At 49.9% G+C, this 11153-nt stretch overlaps 1 protein-coding gene across 1 annotated transcript in view; it reads right to left on the reverse strand.

Annotated features, from left to right (window-relative positions):
• The window catches only part of SRC (SRC proto-oncogene, non-receptor tyrosine kinase), a 60785-nt gene extending 59698 nt beyond the window's left edge, over nt 1-1087 (reverse strand). The window contains exon 1 of the mRNA XM_045444648.1: nt 1067-1087. The gene's annotated coding sequence lies outside the window, so the exon portion shown is untranslated. The remainder of the gene's footprint in view (nt 1-1066) is intronic.
• Nucleotides 1088-11153: the final 10066 nt, after the last annotated feature.

Below are 11153 nucleotides of genomic sequence, written 5' to 3' on the forward strand. Positions count from 1 at the left end.
TGTTGTTGTTACTATTATTTCTGGTGCAGCTGGCCCAAGGTTTCATTAATAAAGTGGACAACATAGCTCTGTCTCTCAAAAATGAATAAACGTTAAAAAAAAAATTTTTTTTAAGGGGGGCGGGTGCCTGGATGGCTCAGTGGGTTAAGTGTCCAACTTCAGCTCAGGTCATGATCTCACGGTTTGTGGATTCAAACCCCATGTTAGGCTCAGTGCTGACAACTGAGAGCTTGGAACCTGCTGCAGATTCTGTGTCTCCCTCTCTCTCTGCCCCTCCCCTGCTCATGCTCTGTCTCTGTCTCTTAAAAATGAACAAAGGGGTTGATGGGGGGTGGGGGGGGTGGGTGCGTGATGGGTATTGAGGAGGGCACATTTTGGGATGAGCACTGGGTGTTATATGGAAACCAATTTGACAATAAATTTCATATATTGAAAAAATAAATAAAAGTAGAAGAAAAAAAAACGAACAAATGGTACAAAAAATTTTTCTAAATAAAATAAAGTGGACAACGTTGGCAGCCTTAAAATTAACAATGTAGATCTATATACTTTGCCATGGAAAGAGTTCATGCTGTATTAGTAAATTAAATTATGTTACAGTATTAACATATAATCCCATTTCTGTTAAAAAAAAAAAAAAAGTGGGCATAGGAAAAAGAGATAAACATCAGTAGGTTTCTAGCAGTTGTCCCAGGGATAGAGGATCATACATGAGCTTAATCATTTTTTTCTTTTGTGCTTGTCCTTACTTCTTTAAAATTTTTTCCTTTAAAAAATCTTTGATGCTGTTTATTCATTTTTGAGGGAGACAGAGAGAGTGAGAGGAAGACACAGAATCCAAAGCAGTATCCAGGCTCTGGGCTGTCAGCAGGGAGCATGGAGCCCGACACAGGACTGGAACCCATGAGCTGAAGTCAGTTGCTTAACCAATTGAGCCACCCAGGTGCTCCCATGCTTGTCTTTACTTTTTAAGTCTTCTACAGTAAGCTCATGTTCCTAGGGCAATAGGAAGCAATACAGGTTATTTGTGACTCTGATCACAGTGGGTCTTTGCTCCCCGACTGACCTGGACACGCAGTACAAGGCCTGGTCACAGAGCTCCACAGCTCAGGGCTCCTGGGAATCTAAGTCCTCAAGGGTGAACTGGTCGTGCGCTTGACCTCTCTCTGCCTCATGTGGGCTGGCCCCTGGAGGTGCATCTGTCTGGGATCTTGGTGCTCATTTTGCTCCTGGCTCCATCTGATGAGGAAGAGAGAAACTCCCAGGGGAAGTGCCCAGTTCTCTCCCAGGACGTCCCAGAACCCCCTCTTCCCCTTCCCCCTTCGCCTTGACTCACTCTGTTTACTTCCACAAATCCTTCCTGCGGGCGGAGGCAGTAATGAGTGGGGGGGCTCTTTGGCCCTAGGCCTAGGTTTAAGGCCAAGGACACAGCCAGCACTAGCCCAAGAGTCCCGAAGCTTCAACTAGACTTTACCTTAGCCCTCCCCACCCGAAGCAGAGTGTGAGACAAGCACTCACTCGGGGAGGGATCTAAGAAGCTGCAGAACCTAGGAAGGAGAGAAACCAAGAGAAGATGTGCTATCCAGGTCACTGCTATAAGCCACAGGAGCTTCAGTCCTCTGCGACGTCCAGTAGGTTTCCACATGCGTCCCAGAAATGTTTCATCCATCCTAAGCTGGGGGCTGGACCCTTTGTCCCCCACTCCCGTCTCCCTTGGCTTTGGGGTGCTCTTAGGGCCATTAGCTCCCTCACTTCCTAGCCAAGCCTGCTCCCTGCCTCCAGGGAGCCAGAAGGAGAAGATCTGAGAAGGGACCCCACCCAGTTTTCCCCCCCCCGCTCCCCAGCCCTCGTCTCCCCACTGTCCTGCAGACCCCTCCACCCATCCATTCATCATTCTGCAGGCCTTTCCCTATGACCTCCCCAACCCCCACCCCGGTCTCCCAGGTATCCCTCTTTTCCTAAACAAACACACCCTCCACTCCCCGAAACTGGCCCCTCCTGTGCCCCCCAGTTAGAGATAGCTGCTCCGTCCTCCCAGGCACTTCAGCCAGAAACCAGGCATTCCAGCCTCCCCCCCCCCCCCCCCACAACACACACACACTCAAGACCTGCTGCCTCTACGCCTCCAGCCACCCCTCCTTTGGCCCCCTCCCCTGTGCCCAAGAGGAGCCTGGCTCATCCACACACCATCCCGTCCTCTGAGCTCCTGGCCTCTGGTCTCCTGGCCCCGATTCATCCTATAACAGCCCTTATGCTCCTCTTTCCAAAACACAACTCTGGTCCTTCACTGACACTCTGTGGCCTCTGGCCAGAGCCCATACTTAGGAAGCCACACAGGACCTGCCAGCCTCTCCAGTCCCAACTCCATCTTGGTCACCCCCGCACCTGTGCTACTGTCTCACCTCCAGGCTTTTCTCCTGTTTTCCCTCTCACTTGGGGTGTCCTCCCTGCCTCTCCTCCCTGGTTAATCCTGTTCATTCTCTGGTCCCTCCTCTGACCTTCCAGCCTAGGCCAAAGCTTCACAGACCCCATCTGTTCTTCCTACAAGGAATGCTCGGTTTAACCCTTCCACTCCCCACCCCCCCACCTCCCACCTCTACCCACAGACCTAGAGCTCCAGGAGTTAAGAGTTGGGGCCTGGGTCATGCTTGTGCCCCAGCACTGCCCAGACCAGGGCTTGACACTGAATAGGCCCCATGCTTGTTGGGACACGAACCTCAGGCCTGGATTGCCCCTGTCTGCTGGAACAGTGCCAGGCCTATCCCAGCCCCTGCCTGAGGCTAGCATATTAACACAGGCTTTCAGACCAGGAACGGAGCCAACCCTGCCCCAAGTCACGCCCTGAGTCTGGCCTCACCTTCTCCCCAGACCCATGCCAGCTCAGTGGGGTGGGGATCTCAGGAGGAGCCAGGAAGGATCCCAGCCCCCGTGTTGGCCCAGGCTTCGGCTCCCTGGGGCCACGGTGCCTGGCTAAGACCTCCCCCGTCCAGATGGCTGGATGGGGGAGGCCCGGAGCTGGCAGGGAGGCTTCTCCCCACAACACGAATTTGAACCAGGCCTCTTGCCACTTGCGGTCTGTGCTCTACTTCCCACTACAGGTACTTCCCAATAATTAAGCATATTTAATCATCCAATAGTTAAATTAGCTCCCTGGGCCTTGAACTAGCTCCCCTGTAGGCTTCCCATTCCTAGAGGTGCTGGTATCTGTGTTTCCAGGGCCTTGGGGCAGGACTATTTGACTTGATTCAACTCAGCAAACACATACAGAGTGTTTTCTGTGTCAACAAGAGGAAATGTGCCCCGGGAAATATACAGCAGGTGAAACGGCCAGCCTGGGCGGCATCCCCTCCCTGCTGCACCTTGCGCCAAGGCAAGGAGGAGTCCATCACCAGCCAAGCCCCTCTATCTGCCAGACACTGGAAACTCAAGGCCCAGAGAGGGTGAGTAACTTCCCCAAGGTCACAGAGCCCAGGTCTGGATATCCACTTGAGGCCTTGAGAGTTGATGAAATATTGCCCGTCTGGTGGTTGCACACTGGCTGATAAAATACACACAGCTCCTGCCTTTAAGATCACAGGTTGAGATCTTGAGAAAAGTGAGAGGTAGTCAATAAACCAGAGAGCAACCCTGCTGATGCAGAAACACAGACTGTGCTGTGTGCCAGAGCAGGAGTCAGTGGGGGGAGGCGGGCAGGCTGGGGGGCAGGGGGCATGAGGACAGGAGGACAGGAAGGGCTTCACACAGGAGATGGATTTTGGTGAAAACCTGAAGGACAGAAAGAGTGGCCCTACAAAGATTGGTGGGGTTCAGGCAAAGGCCCTGGGGTGAGACTGACCTGCGTGGGGGATGCAGCTGGAACCTAGAGCCTCGTGGGCTGTGCTAAGGGCCAAGGAGGGAGGCACATCCCGGGGATGTTTTTGAAAGATCTCACTGGCAGCTGTGTGGAGGGGGAGTGGAGGGGCAGAGAGGGGCCGGGAAGTCCTCTGGGAGGGGGTGAAGTGCTCAGCCCTGTCAGGAAGGTGAGCAAGGAGCACCTGATTCAAGTGCATGGAGGAAGCACCCAGGGTCCTCAGTTGGATGGGGAGTGTGGACGCACAGAGAGGCCGAGTCAAGACCGGTCCCCAGGCTTTTAGTTTGAGTGGATGAAGTTGCCATTTACTGAGATGGGGAAGCCTGGGTAGGAGCCCGCTGAGGGGAAAAAGTCGAGTTCAGTTTTGGCCAAATTATGTTGGAGAAACCCTTTAGGTATCCATGGAGATTTTGAAAAATTAGGAATACTTCAGCCAACAGTTATTGAACACACTGCTTCAGGCACTAAGCGCCTTATTTGTGTTAACTCATTTGATCCCTGCATCATCCCCTTGGCAAAAGGTGCTTTTCTGTATGCTCATTTCGCTGATGGGGAAACTGAGGCCCAGAGTAGGATATTATGTATAGGGTGAGAAGAAAGCAGGCAGTGTCCCAAGGAGCCCTCGTGTCTAACAGGCTGAAGCGGGGGAAGGTGCCTGGGTGGCTCAGTAGGTTAAGTGTCCGACCTTGGCTCAGGTCATGATCTCATAGTTCGTGAGTTCAAGCCCCATGTCAGGCTCTGTGCTAATAGCTCAGGGTCTGGAGCCTGTTTCAGATTCTGTGCGTGTGTCTCTCTCTCTGCCCCTCATCCCACTCATGTCCTCTCTTGCTCTCAAAAATAAACATTAAAAAAATTTTAAAAGGCTGCAGGAGGAGGCCTCTGAAGGGGTCAGATGTTGCCAGGAGGCCATAGGACTGAGGACAGGAACACAGGGTGTCCAGGGGGTTGAGCCACAGGGCAGCTGTGGCTGCACCCCAGGGGAGCAGTGGCAGGGGGGTCGGGTGGAGGGGCAGAGGGAATGAGAGGAAGGGTGGAGAGCAAGTGGGCACTTTCCCGGGGGCTCAGCCTGGCTAGTAAGGGCAGGGGTGAGATGGGGAAGCTGACAGGACTGAGGATCCTGCCCACCCGGGGTCAGGGACTCCTGCCATTTGCCAGAGGGACAGACACTTCTGAATAACAATTTCCTTTTTGATATCATCCAGCCCACTGTGCGCCTAATCCCTTTGTCAGCCTTGAGAGCTCTCCCCCTCCACCCCCGGCCAGGGCAACTCTGCAATTCTCCCGTGGACTGAGGACAGGGCGCGGGGTCAGGGGAGGGAAGGGTGACTCACTCCAACCTCTCAGCTTGGGCTGTTCCCACACGAACTGGGACTTGGTCGGAGCTAAGAGGGTGGCAGGCGGCCCTGTGCTCCCTGAGGAGTGTGGGCCTAGAAGATGCGGAGGGCAGAGGCATTGAATGCCAGGAAAAGGCAGGTCTCTCCTGGCTGCTGGACAAAGCACTCTCCAAGCTCAAAACTATAATCGACACTTTCCCCACCTCAGAAAACCAGACTAGGGAGACCACGGCCATCAGAACAGTCAGCCACCCCCCACAAATGCATTCTAGGGAGGCTCAGGCCCAGAGTGGGGGAGGGGCTTTCCCAAGGTCTCATTCCATCCCCTCCTTGCATCAAGGCCACCTGATGCTAATCCTCTGACTGTCACCTCCCTGGAAACTTCCCCTGACTCTCCTCCAGGCTGAGGTCCTTCCTCTGCAGTCCCAAAGCCCCTCAGGAATGATATCACCAAGCTTGCCACAGTCTATTGTAATTGGCTATGTGTCCATGTGGCCCCACAGGTTGAAGGCAGGGGCCACATCTGACCCACTTTGGTGTCCCCAGTGTCCAGTTTAGGGTCTGGAGAGAGTTGGGGCTTGGGTGTGTTTGTTGAACCAGGCTCAACTGAACTGAACCACTTGGTGCCTGATGAGGGCCACAGACCTTGACCCTTCTCTGGCTTTGGAGGCAGAACACCATATTTCAGGTTCAGCCTTTCTATCAGGTGGACCTTTAGATGCAGATGGCCCCCAGATGATAGAAAACCAAAAGGGATATCAGACTCCCTGCCCTCGTTTTCCAGAGGAGGAAGCTGAAACTCAAAGCAATGAAGGCACAGTCCATGGGCCCACGACCAGTGGGAATGAATCATACTCAGATGGCCTTGGCCCTGCTCCACGGCTCCCCTTCTCTAAGTGCTAAAACCTAGGGTTCCTTGTCTGCAACACTGGGTTAGGCCCAGCAGTCTCTAAAAGCCCAGCCTCGTTCTGTTCTATGAACCCACAGGCCCCGGGCCCTGCAGTGAGGGGAGGAGAGATCATTCAAGAGGCTGTTTATCATCTTGTTGTACCCCCCCTCTGAGCTCTTGGAGCAAAACATTCCCAAGAAACAGGGTGATTCATTCACAGCACCATTTGCCAGTTCCAGAGAAAAGGCAGACCATGAAATACATTCTGCAACTTTGGAAGAAAAGACAAAATAATCTCAAGATGAAGTTTCTCTTTAGTGGACTCAGGCTGGGAGAACATATATATTTTATATATTTATAGACTGTAAATATTTATATATTTCTATTATACATTTATATATTTTTCCTCTCAGAGAGCCATACTTTGGGGGAAGGAAGTTGTCGTTTAAGCCAAATTCCCCCCAAACACAAGGTACGGCCCTCTAAGAACACCAAAGACTGCATGGCTTTTAAAACACTCTTAACGCCGATTGGATGTGAGTTAAGGCCAAAGAAGACGAGCTGTTTGGTTGTTCTTTTAGTTTGTTTGTGGGGTTTTTATGTGGTTTTTTCTTGTCGTTGTTGTTCTTGACGCTAATCCCTGTCTGAACTCCAACGGTCAAGGAGAAAGTGAGAAACTCATGCGTGCTCCTCTTAAATTAAGTAGACGGAAGCTTGCTGAATGTGTTGGAGGCCTTGGACATCTTGCAACCAAGAAGATACAGTGAGGGGGGCCTGGGAGGCTCAGTCGGTTAAACATCTGACTTCAGCTCAGGTCATGATCTCACAATTCATGAGTTCGAGCCCTAAGTGCTGACAGCTCAGAGCCTGGAGCATCCTGTGTTTTCCCCTCTCTCTGCCCCTCCCCTGCTCATGCTCTGTCTCTCTCTCTCTCTCTCTCTCAAAAGTAAACATTAAAAAAATTTTTTAGGGGCGCCTGGGTGGCGCAGTTGGTTAAGCGTCCGACTTCAGCCAGGTCACGATCTCGCGGTCCGTGAGTTTGAGCCCCGCGTCGGGCTCTGGGCTGACGGCTCGGAGCCTGGAGCCTGTTTCCGATTCTGTGTCTCCCTCTCTCTCTGCCCCTCCCCCGTTCATGCTCTGTCTCTCTCTGTCCCAAAAATAAATAAACGTTGAAAAAAAAAATTAAAAAAAAAATTTTTTTTTAATAAATAAATAAATAAATAAAGAAGACACACAGAGCGGTAACAGGTGAGCCTGGTGATAGGGGGCGGTGTTTGGGGGTAGCATGTCTTAATTGCAGGGAGAGTGAATGGCATATGTCCACGAGTCACAGGAAACCTCTGGAACTATTCTAGCAGTACAAAGACAGATGGAAAATTCAGTCTCTCATTTTGAAGTCATAGTGCCCTGAGTTTGGGTCTCCCATAATATGAATGTTATACTCAACTCTTTAAAAATTGTACTTTTAGGGGCACCTGGTTGGCTCAGTGAGTTGAGAGTCCAACTTCTGCCTAGGTCATGATCTCGCCGTTCCTGAGTTCGAGCCCCGTGTCAGGCTCTGTGCTGACAGCTCAGATTCTGTCTATTTCAGATTCTATCTATTTCAGATTCTCTCTCTCTCTCTCTCTCTCTCTCTGCCCCTCCCCCACTCATGCTCTCTCTCTCTCTCTCTCTCTCAAATAAATAAACATTTAAAAAAATTGTACTTTTAGCTCCCGATCCTGAGCTGAGTAGGAGTGAGCTTGACCTCTTTAAAGCCCAAGTAAAGATGTGTGCTACGGTAAGAAAGCCCCAGAGATCTGGGTTCTAGTTCAACTCTGACTCCAAAGAGCACAGGTGGCATTGAGCGTGTCTTTGGTGCTCATATGTACCACGCATAAAAGACATACATTTCACTAACACACTTTGCACATGCAATTTCACAGCACATACATCACACAGACACGATAATGTCACCCCATCTTAAACATGTACTACAAACACACATACCACACATATGCCAATCATTACCAGACATATCACACAATTTCCCCATCTGTAAAATGTTAGGGAAGAAGATGGGTTGAGGGAAAAGTGGGAATCTTGGAGGCATGGGCTTTGGAATCATACTGCCTGAGTTCTAATCTAATTTTTTTTAACTGTGTCCTGAAGCAGATTGCTTAAACTTTCTGAGCCTTGGTTTTCTCATTTGTAAAGCAGAGACAATAATATCCACTTCATGGGATTTGCTGACAAGTTAAACAACATAATGTATACAAAGCACATAACTTAGTGCATGGCCCACAGGAAAGTGTTTTAGTAAGGTGTAATTTACACATAATGAAATGCTCTAATCTTAAGCATTCAATGTAGGTAGCTGCGTATCAAGATGCAGAATATTTCCATCACCCTAGAAAATTTTTCTTGTGCCCCTTCCTAGTCAGTCCTTCTCCTGGGAACCACCACCGATCTGATCAGTCTATTTTAGAATTCCATATGATCCAGACACCATTTATTGTACTTCTGTGTTTGTGGGTATATTGGCTTCTTTTATTCAGTATAATAGTTTTGAGAGTCATTCATATAATACTGTGTGTAGAGTAGATCATTTATTTATTGTGTGTAGTATTTCACTGTATAACACGCTACAATTTATCCATTCTACTGAAGGTGAGCATCTGGGCTATTTCCAGTTTTTGCCTTTTGTGAACAAAGTGGCTATGAATATTCTAGCTAGAATTTAGTGTAAGACTTTTATGGATGAATATTTTCTTTTCTCTCGGGTAAATTCCTAGGAGTGGAGCGCTGGGTCACAGAGCAGATATGTGGTGAACTTTTTCAAGAAACTCCCAAACGGTCTTCTAAAGTGGTTTTACCATGTTCCGTGTCCAGCGGCAAGGTACAAGAGTTAACTCCATGTCCCTCCGAACATGTGGTGTGGTCAGTCTTTTCCATTTGTCATTCCAGCATCACATTGTGGCCTTAATTTGCATTTCCCTGATGACTAATGAACTCCCTCTATGTGCTTATTTAGAATTTGTTTCAAGGTAGCTCCTCTCCCCTTTGCTGCTCTGTAGCTTTCCACCTCCATCATTTGAAAAACGAGGAAGGGAAAAACTGATAGCAAAATCTACTAGAAATATAAAGAGCTCTGCAAATACAAACACAATTATGAGCTTAGCCTCAGAACCCTTCCCTTACCTCTGGTTTCCCAGGACTGAAAAGCTAAGGACCTGCTTGTCTTCCAAAGAAGCTAAGGTCATGGCTAGCTGGAGGTCAGAATGTGTGTGTGTGTGTGTGTGTGTGTGTGTGTGTGTGTGTGTGTAATATTATTTATTTAAAGCAGGCTCTGTGCACAATGGGAGACTCGAACTCACAACCCCAAGATCAAGCGTCACATGCTCTACCAACTGAGCCAGCCAGACAATCTGAGGCCAGAATGTTTTCATGATACATTTATCTGATCGAATAATCATTTTTAGTCATTTTCGTTTATAAACTACCCACTATGCTCTAGGCACCTCATATACACACAGCATGTCTAATCTATTTTAAGATTTTTATTTTTAAGTAAAATAAAGTCCCAATGTGGGGCTCGAACTCACAAACCTGAGATCAGGAATCATACTCTCCACCGACTGAGCCAGCCAGGTGCCCCCAGTAATTTTTACAATAGCCCTGCAACATTATTGTACGATCTCCATTTGGTGGACTGAAAATCAGAGATGTAAATTCCTTGATAACACCACACAGCTACATCTCCACCAGGTCTAGGTTAAATGCTGTGGGCAACTGTGCGCACGCCCACCTCAGTAATCCAGAACCATCCCCCCGTCTCAAGATCCTTAATTTAATCACATCTACAAAGTCCCTTTGCCACGTAAGGTAATATAGTCGTGGGTTCCAGGGATTAGGGTATGGACATCTTTGGGGGGGGCCCATTATTCTACCATATGAGACATAGTATCCAGAAGAAGTGGGGACAGCAAGTTCAAAGGCCCTGAGGCAGGGCTCTTCTGACATGCCTGAGGAAGATGGAGACCGGTGAGGATACAGTAGAGTGGGCAAGGGCAGCGTGACGTCTCACAAGGGCAGAAGGGTGAAGGAGGTAGGGTGGTTCTTGCAGGCCCTTGTGGGTCCCAGTGGGGCTTTGACCTTTTCATGAGTGAGATGGGAGAAAGGGAGGGACATGGTATTACAGGTTTTTCCAGGACCCCTCCAGCTGCTGTGTGGAGAGAGGACTACCCACAAGGAGGCTGCTACAGTATCCAGCTGAGAGGATGGTGGCTGGACTGAAGCAGCAGAGGGAAATGGTGAAACAGGTCTCATTCTGGACTTCGAAGGTTGAGCCACAAGGAACCATTTAAGGGTCAGGAGTGGAGAGGAGCTGGAAGAGGGGAGACGTCCAAGGTTTTTGGCCTGAGCAACTGGAAGAATTAAGATGCTCTTAAAGCTGGGGAAGTCTACAAAAAGCTCAGACTTGGGACTGCCCATGAAAAATCAGGAATTTACTCTGAGATGCGTGTTGGGAACCCGGATGGAGAGAGAAGTAGGAAGTCGGATATGGGAGTTCCGGAGCTCAAGGCCAGGAATCTGGAGGGATTTGTTTGGGAGACGTGAGCATGTATGTAGGTGGAATTTAAAGCCAAGAGCCTGGATGAGGTCTCTGAGGGATATGTGCAGAGGTGAGAGGACCAAGAACGGAGACCTAGGGCCCCTCCAATGAGGAGGACCAGTGATGCAGGAGGAAAACCACGTGAGGGGGCGGTTCTGGAAGTCAAGAGAGCAGAAGGCTACAAACTCTGTCCACAGTAAGCACGGCATGAGGGGCTGGTGGAGCACAGGATGACCCTTTTGCCTCCTAGGGCTGTTTTCTGGCAAAGAGCCTCTAACGGAGACAATTTAAAGGAGTTTGGCCTATTGAGGCAGCCTTGTTCGTGCGGACCAGAGGCGGCCTCCCCTGCAGGAGGCTCAGCACATCGGCCCCAGCGGTCTGGCCCCGTCTCCCAGCATGATCTCCTTCTGGTCTCACCTCCAGCCAGGCTTTAAGACTCAGTTTAGTCACCTCCCCTCTGCCAGGTGGCCGTACCGACCACCCGGA

Source organism: Leopardus geoffroyi, chromosome A3, assembly GCF_018350155.1.
Source record: "Leopardus geoffroyi isolate Oge1 chromosome A3, O.geoffroyi_Oge1_pat1.0, whole genome shotgun sequence".
NCBI lineage: Eukaryota > Metazoa > Chordata > Mammalia > Carnivora > Felidae > Leopardus > Leopardus geoffroyi.